Raw genomic sequence first — 27,528 nt, forward strand, 5'->3', positions numbered from 1 at the left:
CGTCCCAATACCACGATATGATTATGAGAGACGCCGTAGAGGAGGGCTCGGGAAATTTTGACCATCTGATGTTCTGTAACTAGCATTGACATCTCACGGCACACTGGCCTCAAGCTATTCGCCTCCATCGAAATGTGACCGCCGCGGTCGGTCGCGGCCTTCGGGTCAGCAGCCGAGCACCATAACCTCTGCTCCACCGCGGGGGAAAGCCACTGGCGGATATAAACCTCCACACGAAATGACACCTAAACCTTCGCGCTAAATAAAACCTGTACGTGAAGTTCCTAAACGATGAACGCACCCTGCGACTTGGTTGGGCACGCAAGCTTTGCCTACCTACCTTCTATCGCAAGTCCACCGGCGGATCTGGCGACGTACAAGAGCCACAAAAAGCTGTTTGCTCCAGGAAAAAAAAACAAAAAAAAACAACCGAGCACGCAACAAAAATAAACAGAGAGTACCACTCCTAATGTGAGTTTTCACACTGCAGCTTTGTTTCTTCAAAAGAACTGCGCCGAATCTCTGAAGTTTCGCAATCACATTTTCGATCGTCAGTCGGCGTGCCTCCGTAGTCCGCGTGCCACGCTAGGCGCACAAACCAACACCGCAAACTCAAACCAGTAGGCGCATCACGTCAAGCAGAAAACCTAACCATATATTCTTGAAGAAAAAAACACTGAGTACAGACCCCGCAGAAGCAGCAATAAAACGTGTGAGGAATAGCGACGTACTGCACAATTAACTGACACCTGTCTACGGCGTTATAGCACGCAGCTATTTGCGCGAACCTCGACGAGTACTTATAGTGGGAGGATAGCAACTTACCTCGCACAGTCGCGTCGAAAGCGTTGGCCGAAAGTTCTATCTTCCGATTCGGTGTAACCAAGCCTTCCTTCGCAACTCGTTGCGCTTCCCGGACAGTTTTTGCCTTCGCTTTATTTGTTTCGGCATCCGAAAGCGCAGCAGAAGCCCATGGCAACCAACCGCGACGTCGGTCTTGTGTGCAAGGTATCACACAGCACAACGCACGCGGTATGGAAAGTGCGTATCCATAGAACACGTGCGCTGAGAACCAGCGAGCCCGCACTTCGAGAGCAAAGATGGCAGTCGCGAGCGACTGTAAACAAACGAAAGCGGCGCGCTGTTCCACGTGACGGCAGTTGGCCAATGCCGACGCGACGTCAGCCTCGGAGAGGGCAGAGGAGGGAGAAAAGAGAGGAGGCGCGCTTTTATGCACGTATGTCGCTACTTTACGAAGTTTCAGGGACTTTACCCCAACCCCCCCCCCCCCCCTTGGCTACGCCCCTGGGAAAGACCTAAGGCCACGAACATTCAATGTTGCAAAATTGAGTCGCTCGGACTGCGCCATGATGTGTACCAACAGTATGCTTACTGTCCCTTGGTATCACTTCTAAAGGTCACCGCCGACAGTGAGGCTTCTCTTGAACCCCCATCAGGCCTCCTCGATCGCGACCACCGACAATTTTCGTTGTGTTTCGATGTTCGGCGACGGCGCACCTTCCGATTCACACTCGTTGTGTCACTCTCCTTGCTTGAATCGGAGCTGTACGTCGCGCGGCGCTTGGGGATCGTCGCATCCACAGAAACGTGCATGTCTTCTTCCGAGAACGAGGCAGGATGAAACAGCTGCTGCGGAACTGAGGCGCTCTTATCTGGTGTTTCTTCACTGGAAGTATCTGAAGGTACGGCTTGTTCTTTAACAGGCTGTTCAGGACAATTTTGGTTCAACTGCTTGCATGGTCCACTCGGTTCTTCGTTCACCGCAGCTTCCTCGGACGCATCGACTGTTGTTTTCTTTGCGTCTTCAGTAGGCGTTCTGCCTAATACTGTAGCATCTGTGCTTGACGAAGTGTCTCCCGTCGCGTCGAGAACTTCTGTGGCATCCATGATATGCTCTTGCAAGCTCTCATCTGGTTGCTGCGTACGTTGGCGTAGTTTATTGGCCTAAGTCATGACACATACCTCAGCTGAATATCCAAAGCGTCGACAGTCGTCGCAGCGAGGAGTCCTGCAGTTACGACGAATGTGCCCTACCTTATTACAGCCCAATCAATTACGCACCCAATCCCGGTGCTTGACAGTGCTTTGCAAAAAGACCCCACACAGGCTTCATGTCGGGAAGGATCCAAATACACATATGTAACGTAGCGTGGTAGAAGAGTAAAACATCAACCAGGCGTCACACAATGCGAATTCTGTAACCGTGTGCTTCACAGAATGCGATTTCCCAACGAGTGGGTTGTTGAATGCTTCCAACCCATTACAAAGGGCTCTGCCATGATTCTTCATCGTCATAAGCAACAGCATCAACAAAGTGCACATAATGCCTTAGAGGTGCTTAGAGGGTACCATGTTTCCCCGCAGAATGACGAAAAATTGCATAGTGGCTGCTTCCCTACTTCACAAAAATTATGATGATTTATAGCATAGTGGGTTCCACGTAAGTGCACTTCTATTGGTTGCCAAGGAAGCCCATAACGCTCCCGTGATCCATTTTCTCAGGGTGTCAATAAAGTTAATTCCCTCCCTGTCTCTCTTTCTCACGTTAACGCAAGTCATAAAGCGTGGTGGGATGGTTAAATAACGACCGGGACTCAAACAATGCGAATTACGTAACTAGTGGGTCGTTTAAAGATTCCAACCCATTACAAAGGACTGAGCCATAATTCTTCATCGTCATCAGCCGTCAAATCAACAAAGTGCACATAATGCCTCAAAGATGGTACCTCGCTTCTCCGCAGAATTACGAATAATGTCGTGGTGGGTGCTTCCCAACTTCACAAAATTATTTGTGCCGTAGTGGGTACTTTGCTAGTGTACTTTTATTAGTAGCCACAAGAAAGTTTATAACGGGCTCTAGATATGCCGCTCTTTCAGCTTTCGCTGTGAGTGTGCTGGGCTTTCCACGCAGGCCTGGCGTTTTTTTTTAAAAACCGGTTCCCTACCGATGAACATTGATGGGTGTATTGGTCTTTGTTGTCGGTAGGGTAATAGAAAATATACTTTTCTGAGCGTGTCTAGCTCTTTGCACTCAATTTAAACGTGAAACACGGTTAGTGCTTCAGCGCATTTCTCACACAAAGGTGGTTTGCCACCGTTTGTGTCACCATCTTTGTGTGTGTACTGCATGTGTCACCAATCCTCAGTCTGCCGAGTGTGGCGTGACTTCGATACTGGTGGCCAATTACCCAGAATGGGTTTGATAACGTGTAGCTTATTTCGTGTATGCATATCGCATGTGCTCTGCCAAAATGCCCTGAACATAGTTTAAGCAAAGCACTCGAATCACTTATGAACACCAGTGAATTGAGAAAAAAATTACGCCATCTCCCAATAAAGGGAAACATGTGATGATGGGAAGTAGCTCATGGCTCGACTTAAGGTTCAGTTTATCACGGGCACCTTGCCCGATGTTAACGCGTCCTTGCAAGTGGAGCACACCATGAATTCACTGTAGTTGCTGTTACTCGTCCCGAACTCTTGTTGGACCACGCCTAGCGGGTTCATCGCGAGTCTGCAGTATCTCGTTCCCCGACGCCTTCATATGACTGCTGAGACAGTGTAAGGGAGAGAGGCCACAGCGTCGTACCCAGCCCTTTACACAGGCCCGCACGCGCTAGCGCGTGCCAGCACACATGGTTTTGTTTGCGTTGCGCCAATCTAGGACAGCATACGGCAACCCAGGCCCCTCAAGTGCTCTGCACATATCATTATCAAGGCGGTCGAAGAATAAGAGGAAGAAGACTTCTCATTGAGGGGGGGGGGGCACACTTCAGACATTGGCTTCCTAAAATAACGTTATTTAGGGGTGAGAGCGTCTAAGCCCTCCCAACTCGCTCCTGCCAGCTTTTAAGCAGACAGGCGAACAGGCAGAGCGCCCCATCAGAAACTACAGCAAGCACCCGTCGCCTGGGCTGAAAGGGTCATTGTTTAATAAAGCTGACACCATCACCGACGCTACCAGCACACATTGCAGCAAGCCGCAACAGACGAAGTCGGCTCCGGCGGTGGAGTAGCCTGGTACCACTAAAGACCGTTTCACGCTTGTAATCAATTACGAAAACACCCTGGCACGCTGAAGAGGCGGCTGAAAGCGTGACAAAGATAGCCATCTTCTAGTTACTTCCGCCGCAACTACGGGAACTGCTTTTAGAAATGCCACCGCATTGAGAACTGAACGCACGCGAAGCATTTCGAAGCCTCTGTTCCAAGGTATCTGCGCGGGGGGGGGGGGGCGAAGTAATGGCTTGCCACCCGAAAAAAAATTTGGCAGCTGAGCTGGCCTTCAGAGACAGCGACTTTCTTCGGCAGAGGTTGACAACACTTCCTCCGTGATTCTGCCGTCTGCGGCGTCGCGCGCGCTTTACCACATGGCCATTCTGTGCTTGAGGCGATACCATCGCCGCCCTTTCTGTCGGCGAGCGGCGGCACCCCTTTGGTGGTCTTGGCACAAAAAAAAAACAAGAAAACGTCATTCTCCCCCTGGAAACACGCCTCAACTCATTTTCGACAAAAAAAGAAAAGTTTAGGGACACCCATGTCCTCCATAGTATCGCGATACATCGTAAAATTGTTTCAATACTGAGATACAAATACATTTTTCAAATATGTCTCGATAGAGAAATACACATATTCAATGGTATATCTGAAGAACTATCGCGATACTGCCCAGCCCAGGGTGTGCGATACTGTTCAGGCTGATCTTTGGGAGTGCTCCCCACGTGTGGGCTTCCTATAGCGCTATCAGAACACATATCAAATCCCTTGCTGGGCGGGCTCGGATTGTACATACGATTCAGTAGTGATGTCATTCCGTTCTTTGCATGCTACAGTTGCCGTTTCGTAGCTACTGCAGGTCATGCAACCGCGATTTTTTACTACAAACGCATGGGGCGAATCCTACGTGCATCGTATTGTTTGAACGCGCCTCATCAACTCTCCTGTATTTGTGACCCTTGTTTTCTCCTCTTCTTTTTTGGAAAAATACTGCGGTGTGTCTTGAATGCGTAATTGCAAGGCGTAACCGAACGGCGTTGGCCGCTTCACTTTCTTCTTGCCATTATGCAATTACGTGTACGACGAACGCTACTTTTCGGTTAATTTAATTAGAATTATTCTCTTTCGACCGGTCTGTCGATGCAGAACAAATCACGTGATTCGAGCAGCCATATACAGATTCTCCTATGTCTCCGTGTTCACCAAAAACGTCAGTTTCGCCGCAATGCCGAAGCAATGACTGCGATAGCAACAAGTCGCTGCGATATCAATAAGTTAGGGTTCCCAACGATTTGTGGCTGCGCAATTGTAATGAAATCAGACACAGAGACAGCGCCCGTTCCTGGGCCAACTGTTCTAATATCCACTTCTCCTTCCTCTACATCCCGCATGCTGCCCGCGCGCCCGAAGCCCACCGTCGCTCTTTGTCATCACAATACATACATATACATAACCGGCGCATGAGGGCGACGGCAAAAATCAGCCAAGAGTGTCCATAAATTGCTATCGCAATTAAATAATTTACGGTGATTTAGAGTACGGAGTACTCAACTGTGGGTAGCGGTGTGCTGCCTTTTAAACGGCTGTGCTTACAACACAATATCAATGGCCTAGAGTGTAATGCACTCTCGAATGCAGAAAGTATTTGCATTCAGAATCAATTGTGTATGATTTAGTGTACTAGTATTTCTAATACGGGAGAGCTGCTGCGCTGTCGTATTGCTCACAGCGTGCCATATAACATATCGAACAATATACGCACTGACAACTGCGCATGGAGCCAAGGTTCACCTATTTCGATGACCTATGCCTTACCAAGGATCCTCCAATCGGGTACGGACTGCACACGTGGATCACTTTAAAAATGTTTGTTAAATTCATAATAACCCAAAATTTTTTCGGTTGAGAAGTATAGCACATAGTACTTAGCGCGGGTCTTTTAATGGAATCAGTTACAAAAAGCAAAATTGCGAATGCTTGACGACGACGTTTGTGAATTATTGGACAGATGATGAGAGACTTCCTACGCTTTCTGCGTTGTCGTGAATCCGCTTCTTTCATTAGAGTGCCTTCATGCCCGCGCGCTCCGCTGAGGGTGAGGACAGGCGCGTCGTCTGCTACGACGGCCGCCATTGCGAATCCCGCCGCCGCTCGGCAGCATGCGAAACGCGCTACACAAAGCGCTTGCGGTGCGCGGATACGTCCCGAAATAAGTGCACGCTAGTGAGCTTTCTCTTTTTCTTTTCTTTTTTTGAGGCTTGGGCAGCTTTTACTGCTGTTTTTGCCTAAATGTTTATTAAGGAAGCATGTAATTCATGTAAGCTGACGGCCTGTGCATGTGTTATGCGCTAGAGGTAGGCGTAGACTCCGTTATGTTGAAAACCAATCCTCTTCCTTACGCCAGAAACGACAAAGTCTAAAGCCTTACTTAATTTTCTCGTAAGCTCTACATTCCAAATACACAAACAATCGTTTAAAGTATTTGTATACATGTCAGCAGCAGCAGCAGTATATGTATCTGAACACACACAATTTAGTGTTGCGAAGCTACCTAAGCGCGATTAAGGTGCTAAGTTTGCAAACAATTTACTCGTTTATTATAAATGGCAGCATACATATTGTACACAGTATAAAGGGCCGAGGGGAAGTATGGTGCGATTATCCTGCTAAAATGAAACGAAAGCTTCTTTATCATTATTGTATCTTGCTCACAATCTGTAGCCGCTACTGTATCGGCACTCGAATTGCACCTTGAGTCCTTATCAAAACGATGAATACGTTGTTGAGTAGTATGCCGCAAAACTTTGTATGCGCGCAGTATCAGTGCGTTTTTCCTTCTTCTTTTTGTATCTGCAGTTGCTTTTTCAGTATCTGCAGGTTTTCTCGCATGCCCAATTGCATGCACTAATATTGAGTGTTTCCAATACTGTTTTACACTTTGTGCGGCAGATGCACGGCGTCGGTTATTTGTCTCTTTTATTAATAATAATATCTGGGGTTTTACTTGCCAGAACCATGATATGATTATGAGGCACACCGTAGTGGAGGGCTCCATGAATGTTGACCATCTGGTGTTCTTTAACCTGCACTGACATCGCACAGTACACGGGCCTCTAGCATTTCGCCTCGACCTGAATTAGACCACCGCGGCCGGGATCGAACCCGTGACTTTCGGGTCAGCAGCCGAGCTCCGTCACCACCATACCACCTTGGCGGACGTATTTTTAAAGCGAAAGCCTTAAATGCCTCTTCAAACGCGAAATTTGACCGTCGGCGTCCAGCGTCTACGGCGTCAGCATACCACGACGTTGAGGACGAGGGACGAAAAAATCGTCACGTGATGACGTCACCATATGACGTCATCATGGCTTAAATTTTGGCGTGACGTCATATGATGCCGTTATCACATGACATCGTAGCTTGGTCAAAAGTGGGCAGGTCACGGAGGCAGTGCAAAACCAGGTGAGGTGCCTCCGATCTTGGAGGCAATGCAAAACCGCGCTTTCTGCGCAAAAAACTGAGAAGAAGAAGATGGCTTTCGCTTTCGAGCCGTCTTAAGCGAACGCATACGGGAGCCTGTGAGTTTTTGTTTCATTAACTTGTTTTCCATGACGTACTCACTGTACAACTTGACTTTTTTCTCATATTTTTACTGACATAGCGTGTCTACTGTACACAATGCTTCCCCGTCTTGTTGTTTTCATGCGTCTTCTTTGTGTAGACGCTTCGCGAGAACTGTTTGTATGCGCATTCTTTTATGAGCCTTCAGGGCTTACATTATTATTAAATAAATTATGCTTGCTGAAAGAAATAAGATACTGAATGTGTGTGTGTGTGTGTGTGTGTGCGTGTGTGTGTGTTTGTGTGTGTGTGTGTGTGTGTGTGTGTGTGTGTGTGTGTGTGTGTGCGCGCGTGCGTGCGTGCGTGCGTGCGTGCGTGCGTGGGTTAATATCCAGTGTACAGGCCATTTATTTGTGCGCATTAATGCTGCGCTGACAGAAGCAATTACAGAATTAAAACGCAAATTACACAATAAAACACAACTGCCACTAGTCGATTCACCGTGATCGTAAATTATTAAAAAAACAGAAACTGCGTAATTATTTAAGACACGACGAAAACGCAACCTTGACACACAGAAACAGGGAAGGATAAAGGACATTTAACTGGACACATACATACATGGGCATCAGACCAGTAGAGAAGGCGTACTTGAAACACGAAAAGGAATATAAAAAACAAGAACCCGCCGTGGTTTTTACTATTGTGCTTGACTGGTGACTCGAAGGTTGCGGGATCGAATCCCGGCCGCAGCGGCTCCATTTCGATGGAGGTAGAGTGACAGAGGCCCGCGTACTTAGATTTAGGTGCACGTTAAAGAACAAAAGATGGTGAAAATTTCGGGAGCCTTTTACTATATCGGCGCCTCATAATCATATCGGGGTTCTTGGGACGTAAATTCTCACAAATAATTATTATTAGGAAAAAAGAAGGATCTGATCTGCAGACAAACACGCATAATATATTCCATGATACATTTCAAATCACAAAAATAGCGAAAGCAAAAATCAAAGGCAGATACAGGACCAACCAAGTGCAGTAAAGAATGTTTGCGAAGAAAAATGCGGGATTCATGCACACGTGAACCAAAGCATTTAAGCATGTAGCTGATATCAGTGTGTCCATTTATTACGCAAGGTTAACACCGGCAGGTTATCCTTGCATGTGCATCGAAATACAGTCCGGAAACTTACGCTGCAAGTGCATAATGTGTTCTTCGGATGCCACTTGTCACGTTTGATTTTTACTGTCCAAAGAAACCTCGTATCTTCTAAAACGATACAGCTCCCAGCGTTTCTGGAATGATCGGTGCAATGTTGCACGCAACACCCGGCCATGGTGACGGTAGCGAGCGCATAAAACTGGAGGGAAACGAGCACCGACCTAAAAAGAGCACGCGCGCCACGCACAAGTGACCGGGCGGGGGATTCAAAATGGCGGCCACGCTGCCGCCAAGGCCGAGGAGGCGGCACCTGCCCTTTCAAAAGCTGACACCACTCTAAGCGGGGGCGCGCGCATCGAGGCACTCTATCTTTCATTTTCCTGGCTGCCCTCTGTCGCTTCGGTAGTGGTTTGGCAGGAGCCGGGACAACCGGTATTGCCAGAACCAAAGCCTCCGAGATCTAGAGACGTTTCGCGACTGTTCCGCCAGAGATGCGCACATGGGCAGGGGCGTCGTGAAAAAGGCGGATTCGTGGAATGGTTTTAATGCGTATGCATTTATATGCCGATTCAACAAGACTGTCCAGCTGTCTGTCTGGCTGTTCCTATTTGACGTAAGACGGTCATCGCCATAAAATAAAAAAAAACTCACAGGGCCGCTTATGCGTTCAACCTAAGACGACTGGAAGGCAAAAGCCATCGTCCTTTTCTTCTCTCTCGATGTGTTGATCCTGCCCAGCCATCCTTTGAGAGCTTTCTGCACCTAACGTGGTTTCGCACTACCCCAGGATCGGAGGCACTTGCACTGCCTCCGTGATTGGCCCACTGTTGACCAAGCAAGGATGTCGTGTGATGACGCGATCAGGTCACGTAATAATGACGTCACCTTTATCACGATTTCTGGCGTCTTCACGTGATGATTACTGTTCGCAAAACTCGCACTGACGCCGCCGACGCAGCACGACGGTGAATTTTCGTGTTGAACGCAGCATTTAAGGCTTACGCCTTAAAAAATGACATAAGCAAAGTAATTTTGTTGGCGGGGTTGTTTTAACTTAGGTCTTCAGGTCACCAAGGCAAGCGTCTTAACCCCCGGGATACGCACGCTAGCCGGCAGCGAATGTATGTGAACCATAGGAATTATTACCTGAACAAGGAGTAACGGAGCCGAAGAGCCGCGCGCGATGAACGGCTAGACTGTTGAAGGAGCAACCACAGAGGGACGCGTGCCGTGTGCAAACCCGTTAGTCTGCAGCAACGACGCGGGAGATACAGGCCGTGTGCAGAGATACGTTCCGCGTGCAAACCGTTCTCAAGGGAACTAATCATCCTCCTCCGAGTGTTGCCAGGTTTGGCTATATATAGCCAAATTGGAATGCGGAAAAAAATGTTTGGCGTAGACTTGGGCGAGTTGGCTATGTGGCTATATTTGGGCTACAGAAAATCTGCGACTTGGCTTTGTTTGGGCTATAAGTGGCGCCCTCAATGTAAACGCTCAAGATGTGACTTTGATTGAACGGAAGTAATTGTTTAAAGGCGCATTCATATTTTGCCTTGAAGGGGCTGAAAGCGGCAAAAGTCACCAGAAATTCACACGATTCGACGCCTAAGCGGGCAGAAAACCAGGCTACGAGCACTGTCGCCCTCTGACCGATATTTTTCTCTACGGCGACAGCGGCACCAAGGCAAGCGTCTTAACCCCCGGGATACGCACGCTAGCCGGCAGCGAATGTATGTGAACCATAGGAATTATTACCTGAACAAGGAGTAACGGAGCCGAAGAGCCGCGCGCGATGAACGGCTAGACTGTTGAAGGAGCAACCATTTCCGCATCTCCGGAAGCCGTTCTTTGGCTGTACAAGCATAGGCGTGCGCAGTGTTCTCCGCCGTCAGGGGGGGAAGGGGCAAGTCTCACCGCAGCGCCCCCCCCCCTACCCCCGCTTGTCGAATCCGAAAAAAAACATGGCTGATCCCTCCGTCATAGGAATCGGTATAACACGAAAGTGAAACGCGTCTTCACAGAAGTAGTGCTTATTGTGTAATGATATATCAGAGCTTGTACAACGTCTATTCGTGTTTGGCAGCCATAGCACCGTTTGACGTGGATGCACCCATGTTGACAGCATGTCTATCGCGACGACTAACGCCCATGATCATGAATAAACTGTTGTGGTAGCTGACGGTGTGAACATATATTTGGACACAGCGAATCGTGAATCCCGCGTAAGGATGATGTCAACATCAACGTACCTTACATTTATTACTAAAAAGATCCCCTATTGGCATTGTTGTCTGTTAGTTCTCATTATTATTGTGTATAACAAAGAAAACGAGCCCTTGAAATTAACGCTTCTTTTCTTCATTTATAGCGAGGGTCTCGTTCGGGCAGACTTGATGCTTTCAGGTAGTATGCGAGGGATTATTGGTCAGCTGCCAGCTCGTAATAAGTTCACGTGCTACGTGACGCCAACAGGCAGAAAAAGAGTGTTCCACACTCGCCGTCATGGCTACTGGCGGCGCTGACTGACGTTCCCACGTTTAAATACATATATATACCCCATAACGTGGACGGGGGGATGGCCGCCGCGGTAGCTCAGTTGGTAGAGCATCGGACGCGTTATTCGAAGGTCACAGGTTCGGTCCCTGCCCGCGGCAAGCTATCTTTTCGTCCACTTTTCTTACTTCACAAGTACCTTACATTTATTACTAAAAAAATCACAGCATATCCACGGGGTGAATGATGATGAGTGGGGCGAAGCTACGGAGGGAATCATCTGTAAGCCGTGAAACTCTTCCGTGAAATGCGCCCAGTACATAATATAAAGTGTGTGAAACATCGTGTATATATTAAACATCAAACTTTTATTGTACTGTTGGTTTACGTGGTCCCTTCATTATCACTTGTGATCGGTGAAATGCAAGGAAGAAGTCCGCTCCCGAGCGAAAGAGCGCCAAGAGCGACCGCATTCCCCGCTCGCCCTGTGCGAATTACAGGCAAGGCTAGAGGGAAGACAGGACGCGCGTTCCACGACGCGAGGTCGGTAGCATGCCCAACGAAAGCCAACGGAACGCGATCGTGCAAGAGCTCCGGCTTCGCATCGCCTCATGGTTCCATTTAGCGTCCCAAAACCAAATATATTGCTCAAGGTGTGCCTTGCGTTTTTCGTAGAAATAATTTCTTTATCATGTACATTAAGACGAAAAGTTGAAAGCTCACTAGAGTGTATCGCCCGCAAAGTATATCTTTTAGTGTGATTTAACTCTCGTACGGCAGGGTCCTCGCGCCGTTGCCGGTCCACCTCGCCCGTTGACGATCGGCGAGGTGGCTACATACAACTACTACTACACTTTAAGAAAAACATCTGGCGTTCTTTCGTTCTGCTTTTACAATACATCTGGCGTCTTTCGTTGGTTTATTTCATCAATAAACGGCGTTTTGAACAAAATTTTTATTGTTTAATCACGCACAGGAGAAATCTCACCAGGCACTACCTTGGAGGTAAACAATGGCTGCTAATGGGAATGAGAGACAGAAGAAGTCGGCTTTTAGCTAACACTTACACTTCTACTAACGTTTCCTACTGGAACATGCCAATGGCTGCTAATGGGGAATGAGAGACACAAGAATTCGGCTTTTAGTTCACGCGCACGCTGCGAATTTTTTATTGTTCAACAACGCACAGGAGAAATCTCCCACCGGCACCACCTTGGAGGTCAAAGCGTAAGATTTGTTACGGACTACTACGATGACGACGACTACGATGGACGAACGGGTGCCGCCTTAAGGAGCTTCGCCCCTAAAACATCCCCTATACTTTCCTTGGCATTATTGTCTGTTAGTTCTCATTATTATGGTATATTAGATGCGAAGTATCTTAAGGCGGAGCTCAATCCGGTGGTGGTGGTGGTGGTGGTGGTGGTGTGCGGCGTGACCACCCTTACTGCTCATGCGCATACCTTCTCCACACACCTCCTCTCCACTCATCCTCTCCACTTTCCCTATCCCTTACCCCTCTCCACTTTCCCTCTCCCCTCCCCTTTTCCACTCTCCCTCTGAAACGCGGGCTAGACATGCCGAAATTCTCTCCTGCGCAACACCGCGATGAGCTCGAGCGCATGCGCGTCCCCTCCCCTTCTCTCTCCCCTTCTACGCTGCCCCCTCTCGCCCGCCTGTCGAGCACGTTCCCCGCTCGCCCTGTGAGAATTAACGGCCAGGCTAGATGGAAGATACGTAGCGTCCCTCTTCGCGTTCCACGACGCGAGGTTGGTAGCATGCCCAACGAACGTCAACGGAACGCGATCGTGCAAGTGCTCCGGCTTCGCATCGCCTCATGGTCCCCTTTAGCGGGAGATGGTGTAATTTTTTACATCATTTAAGGGAGTGATTAGACGGAACTAAGGAGGTAAATTTGTGTTTTTATTGAACTCATTTTGAGGGCTTGAACGGAGCGCATAGGAAGTTTTTCTGGTTCTTTTGAGAGCTTTTAAAGCCTCCTTTTGGAGGTAAAGTTGGTGTTTTTATGTAAGCCATTTTGGGGGCTTGAACAGAGCGCATTGAGAGTTTTTCTGCTTCTTTTGAGAGCTGTTAAAGCCTCCTTTTATACGAGGCCCTAGAGCGGTCACGAAATGAAAAAAAAAATCACAGCATATCCACGGAGTGAATGATGATGAGTGGGCGAAGCTGCGGAGGTTCATCGGTAAACCGTGAATCTTCCGTGAATTCTGCCCAGTACATCATCACCGACGTGAGATCGGGCGCGTTTATACTAAAGGTTCGATGAGTTATGACGACTTGCAGCGCACTTTAATTTTACATGTACGCTGTGAATTTTCATTGTTTAGAAAACCATTGCTTAGAAAACATCTGGCGTCTTTCGTTAAGCAACTGGCGCCTTTTTGTTTTGCTTTAGAAACATCTGGCGTTCTTTCGTTTTGCTTTTACAAAACATCTGGCGTCTTTTGTTGGTTTATTTCATCAATCAACGGCGTTTTGAACAAAATATTATTGTTTAATCACGCACAGGAGAAATCTCACCAGGCACTACCTTGGAGGTAAAGAATGGCTGCTAATGGGAATGAGAGACAGAAGAAGTCGGCTTTTAGCTAACGCTGCGAATTTTTTATTGTTCAACAACGCACAGGAAAAATCTTCCACCGGCACCACCTTGCAGGTCAAAGCGTAAGACTGGTTACATACTACGCTACGAGGGACGAACGGGTGCCGCTATAAGGAGCTTCGCCCCTAAAATGTATATTTTAGGCACTATATTACGTTTACCGGCCAATTTCCGCTACTATTCATCACTAGGACATAATAGAAAATGGACATCAAGGTATTTATGCACAACCATGACATTTGCATACAAGTACGCACAACACAGGAATCGAACTCGCGACCACACGCACTTAAAGCAAGCACTATAACCATTACACCACAGCACCACCACATACAAGCTTGCTTTTTTCGTGGGTTTATATATGTACGAATGTATGTACAAAGCGGCTGGTAACCCGTCGGCACAACTTCGAACTTCTGTTCTTGTACCATCGGCGTGTGTTTGCTCTTGCGGAAGGTCAATACATAATTTGTGGGGCGTCATGCAGGCCGAGCCGATCGACGTAAACACTCTCGGCTCCGAATTCTCCGGTTCACCATGTCGTACCGCTATAAAAATTATAAACGTGTGCTCTCTTCACTCGCGCTAAATTCATGAATACCAGCGTGACAAAGGTATCTTCAGATGAGCGAACGTATGTGCATTCCATGAGCGTATGCTGTGGAGCAATTTTCGTTATTTCTGCAGCCGCGAACAGCGCGCGTCCAGATGCGGCAGCGTGTTATGAGCGGTTCGAAGACCGCCTGCGTTCTCATATGAAAGTTACACACGCAGATGCCCGACTTAGAAGAACATTGTAACGCGCCTACATTAAGTGCATTTAATGCGCGCGTACTGCAGCGAGCTGCACGCAGGGGCAGCAGCGCGCTCTGAGCAGCTGAACAAAAATCTGTTTCCGCAATTAGCGCTTATTCGCAATGCACTCTTTAGCGCGGACCGCCTGCGTTCGCATATGAAAATTACACACGCAGAAAATTCCAGAGTTACAAGGACATTGTAACGCGCCTACATAAAGTGCGTTGAATGCGCGCGTACAGCCGCGAGCTGCACGCAGCTAGGGGCAGCAGCGCCTTCTGAGCAGCTGAACGCTTATCTATTTCCGCAATTAGCGCTTATTCGCAATGAACGCTTTAGCACGGTATTCAGTGATTCTCTATAACGCATATTCAGTATTTATTTGCTTTCATACTCGGATACTACCTACATTTCTTACTAATTAGCTTTTATTGTTAAGCATCACGCCACCGCATTAAAGCGAATGCCTAACACGTGCCCCAAGGTCAAGGACAACCTCCCCAGTTTACCAGTGACAGGTCTCCCACAAAACAAAAAAGTTAATGTACTTGCACTTCTCTCTTGTGAACGTCCATGTGTACTTGGCCCTCCCCTCAGACAGATGATGCAGTACCCATTAAAATAAAGCATTACCCTCTTCCTCAATGGAACAGCTGTTCTTGAGAAAATATGGTTCTGTTGAATGACTTCGCCACAGCAGCAGAGAGGTTGGCTTGTTTGTAATTCAGAATTTCACAATCGTAACACAGAAACACGAGGACTGTAGCAAATATGCAGAAAACTGGAAAAACTATCACATGTGCACTCCCTCGTCCACCTGCACACTACGTTAAACTTTATATATACAACAGCAACCTTCAATTATGCTACTATTGATAAAAGATCACCCAGTCTACGTTAGAACACAGTGATGACTGTCTAACTTTCTGTTGCCTATCTTCTACAACGTGTCATAATCTGTGAATCATCTGTTCAATGTGTTTGGTAATAAAACACAAGCAGTTACATTGAGCAGGCAGTGTTTCAGCAGTTTGTTTTGCAAGCACAAATTCGTTTCTTCAATTTGCATGCACGACAAGTAGTCATACTTCAATTGATACAAGAACCAGTGGTTGCAACGTTTTATTGGAATCAAAACAGCAGCAGTTCTCGTGTCAATGTAAGGATATAGGTATATATTTCCGTCGTCGTGCACAGAACCTACTCCCAAAACTGAACACGTGGAACAACATATACAGTACTGCCTAAGCACTATACATAATTCACAGCAGTAAAGCAATACGAAAGTAGGGTGTAAAATCTCATCATGATGCGCACTAACGTGTGCACTTCACCGTGCCGGTATGTAAGTACAATCCAAAAAAATAAGCTACCCAAGGAACTTGGTGTCAGCCTACACGCGAAGGCAACTAATTAGTACAATGAGGCTAGCATCACTTTTGGGAAATATGAAACCGTGTAGGCAGACAGTTGTGCAGTTTTTTATTGCATTAGTTTGCCCTATGGCATCAAAACATGTCACACATAATTTTGGAGTTCAGTTTCCTACAAAAAAGCCCAAAATAGACGTGTGGTGTTGACTGTAGGTCCACTTACCAAGGTGCATAAAAGCATTCAGCAATGCCCACAAAATTACAAGGTTGCCTTTATATGTTGCTGTACATATTTACTCACAGATACCTGGAAGTCATCGTAAATTTCTGGAAGTGTGCTTGGGAACTTGTCGGCATAATCACATGACTGCAATGTACCAATACTACTAATATGCATAACAAGTACAGCCATGCTTCAATGTTTTTATGCCAGCTAGTGCCATCTGTAACCAAAAGTTCATCCTTAATTCCTCACTTGATGGCTGACAAACGGATGTCAGCTTGACATGCCTTTTTGATTTTGTCGCTTTGCAGATGGCGTAGGTGTTTTGCCTTTGAATGTGCACGTTTCTTCTGCTTTGTCTTTCCTGTTTCTTTTTGTATGCGTATATGCTTTGCCTTTGAACGTGCACACGTTTCTGCTGCTCTGTCTCTCTTTTTGCTCTACTGGGCCTTGTGCACTTCTCAAGCTACCATTGTCGCTTTTCACTTGAGGCCCATTTCCTGTATTTTGTTGGAATAAACATTTATCCATTCATTCAATACCATAAAACGCAGGTGCTTCACAATACACACTGCACTTAGCAGATGTCTGTCACATGATATGGCCGTCATTGTATAGCTTTAACATGATTTATTCGTTCTAGCTAAATGAATCCAAGCTAATGATGTTAATGTACCTTGATATGCTATTTCACTGTTCCTTGATGCATATGTATGAAGGTACAGTACTTATGTACCTTAATATGCTATTTCAGGAGACCGGTAGAGTGCGCAATGCAAAATTGTTGCCGAAAAGTCTTTCCACTTCCTGACAATCTGTGCTTCGGTGGGTTCTCACAGTTGCATGGCGGGATAAAGATGTCCAGGGTAGTTGACTGCATCCAAGGTAGATGCTGCAAAATGAGAGCGCACGGTCTTGTCACATGTCAATGTGCGCAAATTGACACGATGACGAAGGATTAAAACAAACAAATGAAGTTGTAGAAAAGAATAAATCGAAAACAAAGTTGCCCTTTATGCACATTCCATCATGTGACAATGTGATAACCGTGGCCTTTTGCTCTAATGTATATTCCCTGAAAGCATCATGCCTCATTCATGCTTTATCGCAGGCTAGAAAATTATATTGTGTAAACAAATTTATCAGGGCGCACTCCTGGGTCGATTGACTGGTCGTATGAAGCATGAGTGATATTCACAGAAGTTGCAAAACATGCATCACACATCATTGCTATCTGAGTTTAACGACTTAAATGCGAAGCATTTGTTAAACACTTCTACGACTTTGAACGGATCTATCTACCTATCTATCTAGCCGCCTACGACTCATAGCTCGTGTGGTTGTTTCGTTAATGGGATGTATGCCAAAATTCGTGTGCCATGACACGACTGCATGAAGAACATGAATGTTGGGTCTGAACTTGAAAATCATGCTATGCATTTCATTAACCACATGATTTACACGTCACTCCCTTGGTTCTCTTGCGAGTGTTTCGTTAACTTGATATTTAGCAAAACAGGTATGGCGTCACAAGAGTGTATGATGCACATAAACGACAGTTTCTAACGTGCAAATCATGACACGCTTGTCATGTATTGCGTTATTTTGACAACATGGTCTCGGGGGCGCTAGTGACCGTTTCGCCTGCTTCATATACACCAAAATTGGTATTGTGCAGTGTGACTGTAAGTCCAACATACATAAATGACAGCTGGCAACATGAAAATAATGACATGCATGTCATGTACACACGCCACGCTCATGGTGCGCTCGCGGCCGGTTCGCTAGCTTGACATACACCTAAATTGATATAGCGTGACGTGATTGTGCGACGAACATAAATGACATATAGTAACATGAAAATAATGACATGTATGTCATTTACGGCATGGAGACTGGTGCACTCGCGTCCGGTTCTCTAACTTGATATCATACCAAGATTGGTATAGCGTGACGTGACTGTATGACGTACATAAATGACAGCTGGTAACATGCAAACAATGAATGGCATGCGTGTAATGTACGGCATGGGTTACATGCCACACTCATGGTGCGCTGGCGGGCATTTCGCAAGCGTGACATGCCAATTTTCTTCTCTTTCTTTTTTTTTGCTTTTCATTGCACTCTTCAAGTGACGCAATGTGCAGAAGGTCATCTACAGGTACATAAGCGACGATAAGGGCTCGCAAAGAGAGAGAACATCACTATTACTTACCATTTTTGTTCCTGACTGTGCCAAGCACGCAGGGTGCCCATCATCTGCTTGGTAATGCACAGCGGCACGCTCGCTCGAGTCGACAGGCCGTCGCGATTATCGCACTCGCAGCGCAGCATGTCGCACTGTTGTCAAACCACGCATATCACATCCAGCGGCGAGAACACAGTGAGGCTGCAGGCACAAAACGCGCACACACGACCGACGCAGCTGATCACTTGAGAAGTGGCGTTCACAAGGCCTAGCCGGCCTAGCCGCCTAGCTACGACGATCGCGCCGCCGCGGGAACGACTCCCTCCTCACGTTTCTTTCTTTCTTTCTATGTTTTTTTTCTTCGCGCGCGCATGCGGCGCGAAGCTTTCTCCCATTTCACTTCGGTAGCGCCTCGTCTGGCTTGCATTTGACCTGGCGGGGGCGGGCCTTAGCAGGCTGCAGCCGCCAAGGCTAAAGGGCTTCCTCGCTTCCTCTCCAGCCGTTCGGAGGGTCGCGTATATCTCTTTCTCTGGGCCATCTGTGGAAGGGATTTTTAGTGCGCTGAAGCATGCCGCCTCTATCTTTTACTTCTTTCCCCCGCACAGCTGGATACATGCCCGCCAGCACTGAAGGCATTATGGAAAGCTTCGGAAAAAAAAAGAGAAAACATGCCAGAGGAAATGAGATGGGAGTTTTTTGTTCTTTGAACTCCATTCGACGATTGGCGTCAGCTAGTGAATTTACCTCATTTCTTCCACATAATTTCTTAACGAAGTAAAATTGAGGACGCAGAACTTTATTACACCCACCTCATCACACCCTAAGGGAGTACTGGCCAGATGAAGGTAGTAATAAGGAGGATTGTAGCCCTTAAAAAGCCCAGTTCGGCTAGTTTGCGTTTGCAGTGTAGGGCCTATATTTCAGACTGGCGGCGAAGGATTCGAATGTGTATTTGTATAGGTAGAAGCCGCGCGTTCGTGCATCGCAACCTTCTTGAATATCGCCGGTTAATCCCTAGCGGTTAATCTTGTTTTTAATCAGATTGCAGGCGCAACACGGATAGTGGTGTATGCTGCAGAAGCTATTCAAGCCCGAGCGACCACGCTGGAAAGAATGATGAGCCATGCACCCTGCTATGGTCATGAATAGATAGCTCACGAGCTTTACCCAATATCAGATTTCGACGCTTGCGCTCACCGCTCGTGCTTTGCGTGACGTCTGCGTTGCCTGAAGGAAGTTTGCACAGGAGAGTTTCTTTCCTTATCTACCCCCTTACACGCCGCGGTGCCTACTGGCTATGGTGCTCGACTGCTGACCCGAAGCTCGCGGCATCAAACCCGGCCGCGGTGGGCCCATTTCCATGAAGGCGAAATGCTTAGAGGCCAATGTGCATAGTTTAGGTGCACGTTATTGAACCCCAGGTGATCGTAATTTCCACAGTCCTCCACTACGTCGTCTCTTATAATCATGTCGTCAATTTGAGACGTAAAAGCTCGACAGCTATTATTACGTGCCGCCTCCGCTCGTGTATTCTTCAGTGTCACAACAACATTTTATTATACAGTTTTAAATGGGCTTTTTGTTTAGTTGGAGGCGCTAAAGTAAAATCGACGCGTGAACTGAATATTCACAGAGTAGGCGGCAAAGGCTGGTGGCTCTAATCACAAAATGTGTCTACGAAAGCGCAGAAAATAAACATTGACCCTGTTTTGCTTGAATGCGTAAAATACTGCAGAGTTGTAGGTAGCTGGCTCTATAGAAGATCTCGCATTGGAAGGTCACTTTCAAAAAGGAAAGGAGTGATGAGACGCAGCTTGCAGAATTTCGATTTTTTTTTTCAATTAACATTACACGATTGCTTCAGGAAGCGCATGAATATCGATACTTTCACCTTCTTGTACACGGGATGTTTCATACACTAATGGCGTGTTGTAGATCAAGGCATTCTAGTAGTCGAATGTGAAATCGTATGCCGCAATAAAACTGCAAATAAGAATGGCAATATTTGGCTGCAAATCTTTTCCCTCTTTTTTGTCTTCGGCTACACTTGGGCTACAGTTTATTGGCCTTTTGACTACGCGCCTCGCCTGACCTGGCAACACTGTCTTCTCGCTCTTGTGTCAGTCTTCCGACTTGTGTTCGAGGTGGTGGTTGTGTCGCGCTCGACAAATATAGTTCGATGATGTAGCAACTATGCTGCGGTGCTTTAGGTGTACACGTATGCGTGTATGAGAGTGCGGTGCTGCTTTTACGTTTCGCCGCTTATAAAGTGGACGCGCCCATCCTGGAGCTGGTGCTGACACGTCGCGCTGTATTTCTCCGGCGTAGTCACAGCAGTGCGTCACCACCGGCTGGGAATGGCGGCAGAGAACACAGTAGGCCTATCGGATCTATGATTTCAATCTGACTTTTGGAAGAAATCAGCGCTGGATCCTTTCGAAAGTAAGCGATCACTTTGTTGTGCCGTACCTGTCGCGTATCGGCATTGCGGGGTACGGGCTCGATCGTGTTGGACATCGTGCGCACGAAATGTACCACGAAGACTGGCTTGTGCGTCAGCTTGCTTGCTTGCTTTGTGACCGCCATGATATCGGCCGCCATTGCCGTCGGCCACCCGGGCGCTCGCTCACCGAAGGTTCGCCGTGGTGATGAGCTGCGAGCCCGCGATATTGGGTAGAGGGCTCGCCACTGCACTGGTACTCGTCATAAACGCATTGCGGTGTCCGGCAACAAGCTCGAATGTATGTCGCGCGCTTGAAGTGCACCGCATGGGCTGGCGCGGGCTTTAGCCGACTTTAGCTGTGCTTCGCAACTATGTCGAAATCGGTCGCCATTACCGCCGGCTGCCTCGTCGCTCGCTCGCAAGAAGTTCGTCGCCGTTCGTGGCGGCTCTAGCGCTGTTCGATCGATGTTCGCCAGTTCGCTGGCGGCAGCGGCGGCTGACGGCCTTGCCCGAGCTATACGACGGCGCTTTGCGAAGACGCACCCACACTTTGGCGGTGCCTCGGGGCCATGACTGCGGCTGCCGTACTTGAGCTGTTGCTCTGTGTCGCCATATCTTAAACGTGTGTTTTTATTTCACCTTGCACGTATTTGCCATGTGCGGGCACCTTCATCCTCTCCGTCATGTGTGACTAACTATTTGCAATCTTTTTGTGCTCTGCTGGACGCAGCCGTTGTCCACAACGGCCAGACTGTTTTGTGCGCTGTCGCGTGCGATGCCAGTCTTCTGCCGCTTCCGTCGGAGCAGCTTCACAAAGAGGGCTCTACGAGATATGACAACGCGGTTGGATCTGTATTGGACTTTTGACAGTGAACTCACGGAAAGAAAGCATAGACTTCATATGTATATAGAAAAATAAAACATATAATTGTCTTACTTTTGTCTTTCGTTGGCGCATTGACTGCGAAAGCTGTGAAACACGCATGACTAAATAGTTTTTCGTGAATTCTTTTACGCGCCATTTGTCTCTCACCGCGGAAAAAAAAACGCGCGAGAAACGTATGAAGCCTTACGGAGGGTAACTGTAGAAAATCATCTTTACAGACTAACGGATTACTTGAACTGAGGATAAAAAAATAAGAGGCGAAAGCTTGCACTCGGCCGCGGAAGGCTTGACAAACAGCGAAGCTGGCCGAGCGCGGCACCGCTAGTCCTCAGCTTTCCCCGTAGGCTGTAACCTGACGTAGAGCTGGCACACGCGCAGCATTCCACTCACGGCGATCGGCAGTATCTTCTTGTCGTCTCTTGTTGTCCCTTTCCCCGGCCGTGTATTCTGTATATGCTCGCCGCTGCCGTTGTCGTTCTCGTACAGCGACAAGCCTCGGTTCACGTTGGGTTGCGTCTTCTTCGGGAGTACGCGCTTAGTTTGATCGTCCCAGGGTTGTACCTGATCGAGCGGCGGAACTCGGCTGCGCGAGGTGTCTCCGTCGATGGGCGTGGCTTAGCGATAGCAGCTGCGTAGTTTTCGCTACTGCACACGCGTGGCTTGGAATGACGTCAACAGGTGATCCCACGCGTTCTAGAAGCTGCGGCATCGCTGGTTGCGTTGACGTCGGCGCGGCTGGCTTTTGGTACCGGCTTGCTTTTCTTCTCGCTCCTGTATCTGAGCGCATGCATGTTCTTGGTTCTTCATCATCATCATCAGCCTGTCTACGCCCACTGCATGGCAAAGGCCTCTCCCATGTTCCGCCAATCAACCCGGTCCTGTGCTTTCTGCTGCCACGTTATACCTACAAACTTCTCAATCTCATCTACCCACCTAATTTTCTGTCTCCCCCTCACGCGTTTGCGATCTCTTGGAATCCAGTCAGTTACCCTTAATGACCACCGGTTATCCTGCCGACGTGCTACGTGCCCGGCACATATCCATTTCTTCTTCTTGATTTCCACTATGATGTCCTTAACCCCCGTTTGTTCCCTGACCCACTCTGCTCTCTTCCTGTCTCTTAAAGTTACACCTATCATTTTCCTTTCCATCGCTTGGTTCTTACCCCGTCGGAATGCGGCTGCCGTGGCTGGGAGTCGGAACTCTTCCTCGAAGTTAGCAGGGCGACACAATAGCAAACTTGATCACCCCTTTCGAAGTGTGTACGACGGATCGCGGACACCGTTGGCGACACAAAAAATTTAGGTCTTTTGTTTTATTAGAAACATTGTTATTTTCGTCATTCATCTGAAGCTACAGACAAGGAAAATTGAACGCAAACAGCGGAACAGCGCACGAAGCGAGCTCATGGTATGGAGGCACGCCACAGCGGGCGTCCAAGAGTCTGTGAGGTGACGTCATCTAGACCTTGCGCCGGTTGGCGCCACCCCAACTTCTCGGAGCTAGTACCTTCTCGTTCCAACTCGAAAGGGCCTTTTGACAGAGTGGATGAGTATTCTATCACAGAACCACGCCAGGACAAGAAATTGCTTTGTAAATCACCGTATGCAGGTGTAATGGCAACCCCAATGGTTGTTGTGGTGCTAGCTATGTAATTTTATAACGAAGCAATACGTGGTTCCAGTGTTGGCTTTGCTTTTATAGCAGTCAAGTAAACATTACATTTTTGTTCCTATGATTCACCAAAGCTATATTCAAGCGCTGCTCGACCCCGGATGAATACGCTAACGAAAGTTAGGTATGGTATTCACAACATCGCACCGTAAAGTGCACTTCGATCGTTTCGATAATACAGACGTTTGTACTCTAACGCAAGTGCTGACGTTACGACAGACAATAAGTTACTCTTTATCCCCAATGTTGTCGACGTGCCTGGTAAGCCCGCGATGGGCACTACACTACTACACCTTGAAAAACACTTCGATCCACATCTTACGCTTGGCTCAAAGCGCAAAAATGCAGCATAGTACTACGCGCTGACTGCTTCGCATGAAACCGATTCCCACAAGGCGTGGCATCTGAAAATTTTCTTCTTTTAGTGTTTCTCTTCAATACTACTACCATTAATGGGATATCCACTTCTAACATACCGTACCTTCCCATTTTTTTCACACTTAAATTAAAAAAAAACAAGCGCTTGTGTCCATGTGGTACTTCATATTTGATTTCGTTTGATTCCGCGCTATGATACAAGACAGTTTAAACATAAGGCCCTGCGAAAAGCGCTATCTAATGCACGCTTTTGACAATCCTAACTTTGGAGACGGTGCCAACCCGGCGTTTCATACGATGCCACGAGACTGCGAGACGTGCCCGTCTTAATCAGGCTGCCTCGAAGTCAGTGATGCCTCCCTCGGGAGTAGAGTGGTGATACCCTTTGCCCAGCTGCGTGCGATATTGGGTCGAAGTCGTTGACATGGACACCGCCTCTTCTTGAGGTGAGGTGGAAACATAATGATAGACACGCGCGCGAAACTGCTGATAGAATGAGCTTTAACAGAAGCACCTAACTCAGACATTAAATTCCAGGCGCCTGCCGTAGCTCGCGTGTGCCTGCTCCGAAACATGGCGGTTCTAGTGGAGTTATTGCCACCCTTAGTCTTGCCTACATGAGTACTTCTCGATCCTCGCACTGCACAGATACGCTGTAAAATCGACGCAGAATCTCCTTCTGGACTTGTCTATGAGATGTGTAAGCGTAGTGTTTAACTTTAGGAAAGTGTATAGTTGCGGCGTTCCCTGGACATTACCAAGTGCGAAGGATTACCAACTGTGAATCTGCCTTTCGCCTTCAAGGGCTAGAGGGAGTGAAACGTGCTGAGTTTTTTTATTATTTGTCCCGTCTTCGATATCCCTAAAGCGACCAGATCTGCTCAAACCTGAATACACCGCACGAAACAGAAATTGCACAACGACGCACTCATCTTAGGTTTCCTTACCGAACTCTAGAAGATGGAAGAAACCCTTCTAGTTTAATGAAAGCAAACATCAGTGAGCCTGAGATACCGAGCAATGGCTCGCCAGCAGTAGGAGTTCAGTGCATCGATTTGCGTGACGTCCGCAGGCCAGCAAACCACGGATCGCCGATCAACGCCCGTTAGTACGAAGTACTTTGCCCAAAGACGATTCTCGGTAGCAACTACCGGCGAAGAGCACGAAGCACTCTTTGTTCTATCTGTCTTCTCGGCGCTGCAGCACGAACTCTACGGTGCGGTTAAGTGCACAGTTGTTTCTTCGCACCAACTCGAGTATGCTGGACTGGACGTACACGCGGTAATCCATCCAGCTAATGAAATCGACGATGAGCCTATTATGCGACATGGCTTTCGCGATAGAATCCAAGAAATGTCAAGCTTCATTGCCATGCAACTCGAGTCTCGATCTCAATGTTTGTAATGATGTTCCGTGACAGCATCTCGCAAAACGCCGGCGTGGTCGACTCAAGAGCGGCCACCCGAAGGATTATGGTACGCATGCTTACCGCGGTGTTCGCTTGCAGCGCGCGTAAAATTTCGATCGCAAAGTCCGCGTTCTCGATTTCGATGCTGAGGCGCTTCATGCGTCGATTACTCTTGAGTGTTTCGCAGAGAGAAGCGACCCTGGCTTGAGGTCCCTGCTTGACGACAACATGATTGCCGTTCACCCGTTCGTTCGAGGCCAGAGCGTTCAACATGACGCTGACGCTGTCCATTGAAAGCTCACCAATATCTGGCAGGCAGATCTGTTACGCGCTCCTTTTTGAAGATGCCAGCACTGGTGACAGAATTCTCAGAGAGCGTTTTGTCCAGGGTCCAAGCTGCACTCGGTCGTAGCTTTGATCTGTAAGCAACTCCCGTGCTAAAGATGTTCTGCTACGAGCTCGAGAAAGCTGGTAGACTTTTAACGATGCGCGGACAGAGAGTGACAAGAAACAACTGCAGGGTAGCTTGAACTGCTGTTCAGGGCAAATAAGGTACTATGTTAAACGTAGAAATTGTGCGCACGAAGTATAATTAAGCAGTTTTAATCTAAAAAAATGCAAGTTCATCGTGTATAATAGGTGGACCTTGCTTACCTGTCCAGTGGAACGAACATGCATATTCATTTCACCAATGGAAAGGTTGAAGCAACGAATAACTTGCTTCATTACTGATAATGGGCAATTCAAGCCGCTATATTATTTGACTATGGAATCGAAGAATGTCACCCCTGAAGAAGTTAATGCGAAAATCCCCCACTACTCGGACAATCCCCTGCATCGGTATGAGCCATGATTACAGAGCAACAACAAGAAATGGCGATGATTAAAACAGTAAAACCTTACTACGCACCTTTTATCTTCTGAACCGTCGACTGCCATCAGCTCCAATGTCTTCAGAGTCTTATTTAGAGCAGAGCTTTGCAAAAAGCCGAAGCATAACTAACGCGGATTCCCCGACAAAATAAGCTGAACACCTGCAGAATGCAGTTTTTTGACACGGCATCTGACAAATATTGTATTTAGTTTCAGTGGCTGCCAATACGGAAGTCATCTCAGTGTGCTGTTCCCTTTTAACGCAGACGCCATGGCTCGTATATGGCTCGCGTTAACATGTATGAAGCCAACCAGTGATAGTTCTTTCAGGTTATTGTTGAGTGCATGTACTCTGAACAATTCCTCGACTGATTCGCACGTCTCTGCGTCGATCGAGAGCTTTGTCAACGTGTGGTTGGTTTCAAGGGCCTTAGTGATAACGGAGAGGTCTGCCTGACGGATCGACTGCATAGTGACTTCTTTCAAAGTAATCGAAGCATGCATTTCGTGCAACATGGTATCCGTATGTGGCCTTCAGTGATGAGCGACTTGAGCGCAAGACGCTGGCCAGCGACGAGGCTTTCAGCCATTCTAAGTCTGTTCCGTGTCTCTCCAAACTCCCGGATTTCAACAGTTTTCAAGATGGGGCGGTTGTGCTCCATAACGACGTCGATGGGAGCGGCGAAATGCTGGTTTATTTTATCTATGTCTATGCATAGTGTCTCGAGGCCGATGATGGTGTCCAACCCTTTAAAGTTGTAGATGAGCATAGGCGTATCTACGGGGGGGGCAAGGGGGGCGCTAGCCCCCCCACTGATAAATGTTGGGGGGGGGCGGAGCCCCCCCACTTTGGACAGTCGGTATTGTCGGCTGCAGACTGGGAAACTAACAAGTCAGGCAAAGTTTTACTTGAACGCAGCATTAACGTAATTTTGTAATGAAATATGTCCAACGATTCTGCTGTGATGACCATCCTCCGTGTGTCATGACCGCGCACTGTAGGCTACCTGCGGTACGGGCTCCCTATTCCATGCTTGAGCGTCTTGCGCTCGAGCATTGTAGAGGAGGCTATCGCTCAGCAGGGGCTCTATGACATTACAGCAATCTGGCATGATTTTATTTTGTCGTGCCTGGCCTGAAATTTAAGTAACCCGTGACGCAAATATGGGCGGGAACCAGTACACGTTTTATAGCGAGATCAAACGCTCTCCTTTTTCAGGAATTTCAGTTTCCTTGAACACGAATAGCATCGCCACTGCTCCATATTCAAGGTGGTGTGAGTTGATGAGTGTGCAGAAGTGTCCATTATTTTCGTTGTGCATAGCTAAAATAGATTCCCACTTTGGTCTCCGATTAGCCTGCTTCACTTGGGCTTATCATATGTTAGCCTGCAAGCGATCGTGGCGGCTTGTAAACCAAGGCAGTGGACTC

General features: G+C 47.7%; 1 protein-coding gene across 1 annotated transcript in view; it reads right to left on the reverse strand.

Annotated features, from left to right (window-relative positions):
- The window catches only part of LOC119403412 (lipase 3), a 92,202-nt gene that overhangs the window by 45,608 nt on the left and 19,066 nt on the right, over window positions 1-27,528 (reverse strand). The gene's annotated exons all lie outside the window — the stretch shown is intronic.

This window comes from Rhipicephalus sanguineus, chromosome 8 (genome assembly GCF_013339695.2).
Source record: "Rhipicephalus sanguineus isolate Rsan-2018 chromosome 8, BIME_Rsan_1.4, whole genome shotgun sequence".
NCBI classification, from domain to species: Eukaryota; Metazoa; Arthropoda; class Arachnida; order Ixodida; family Ixodidae; genus Rhipicephalus; species Rhipicephalus sanguineus.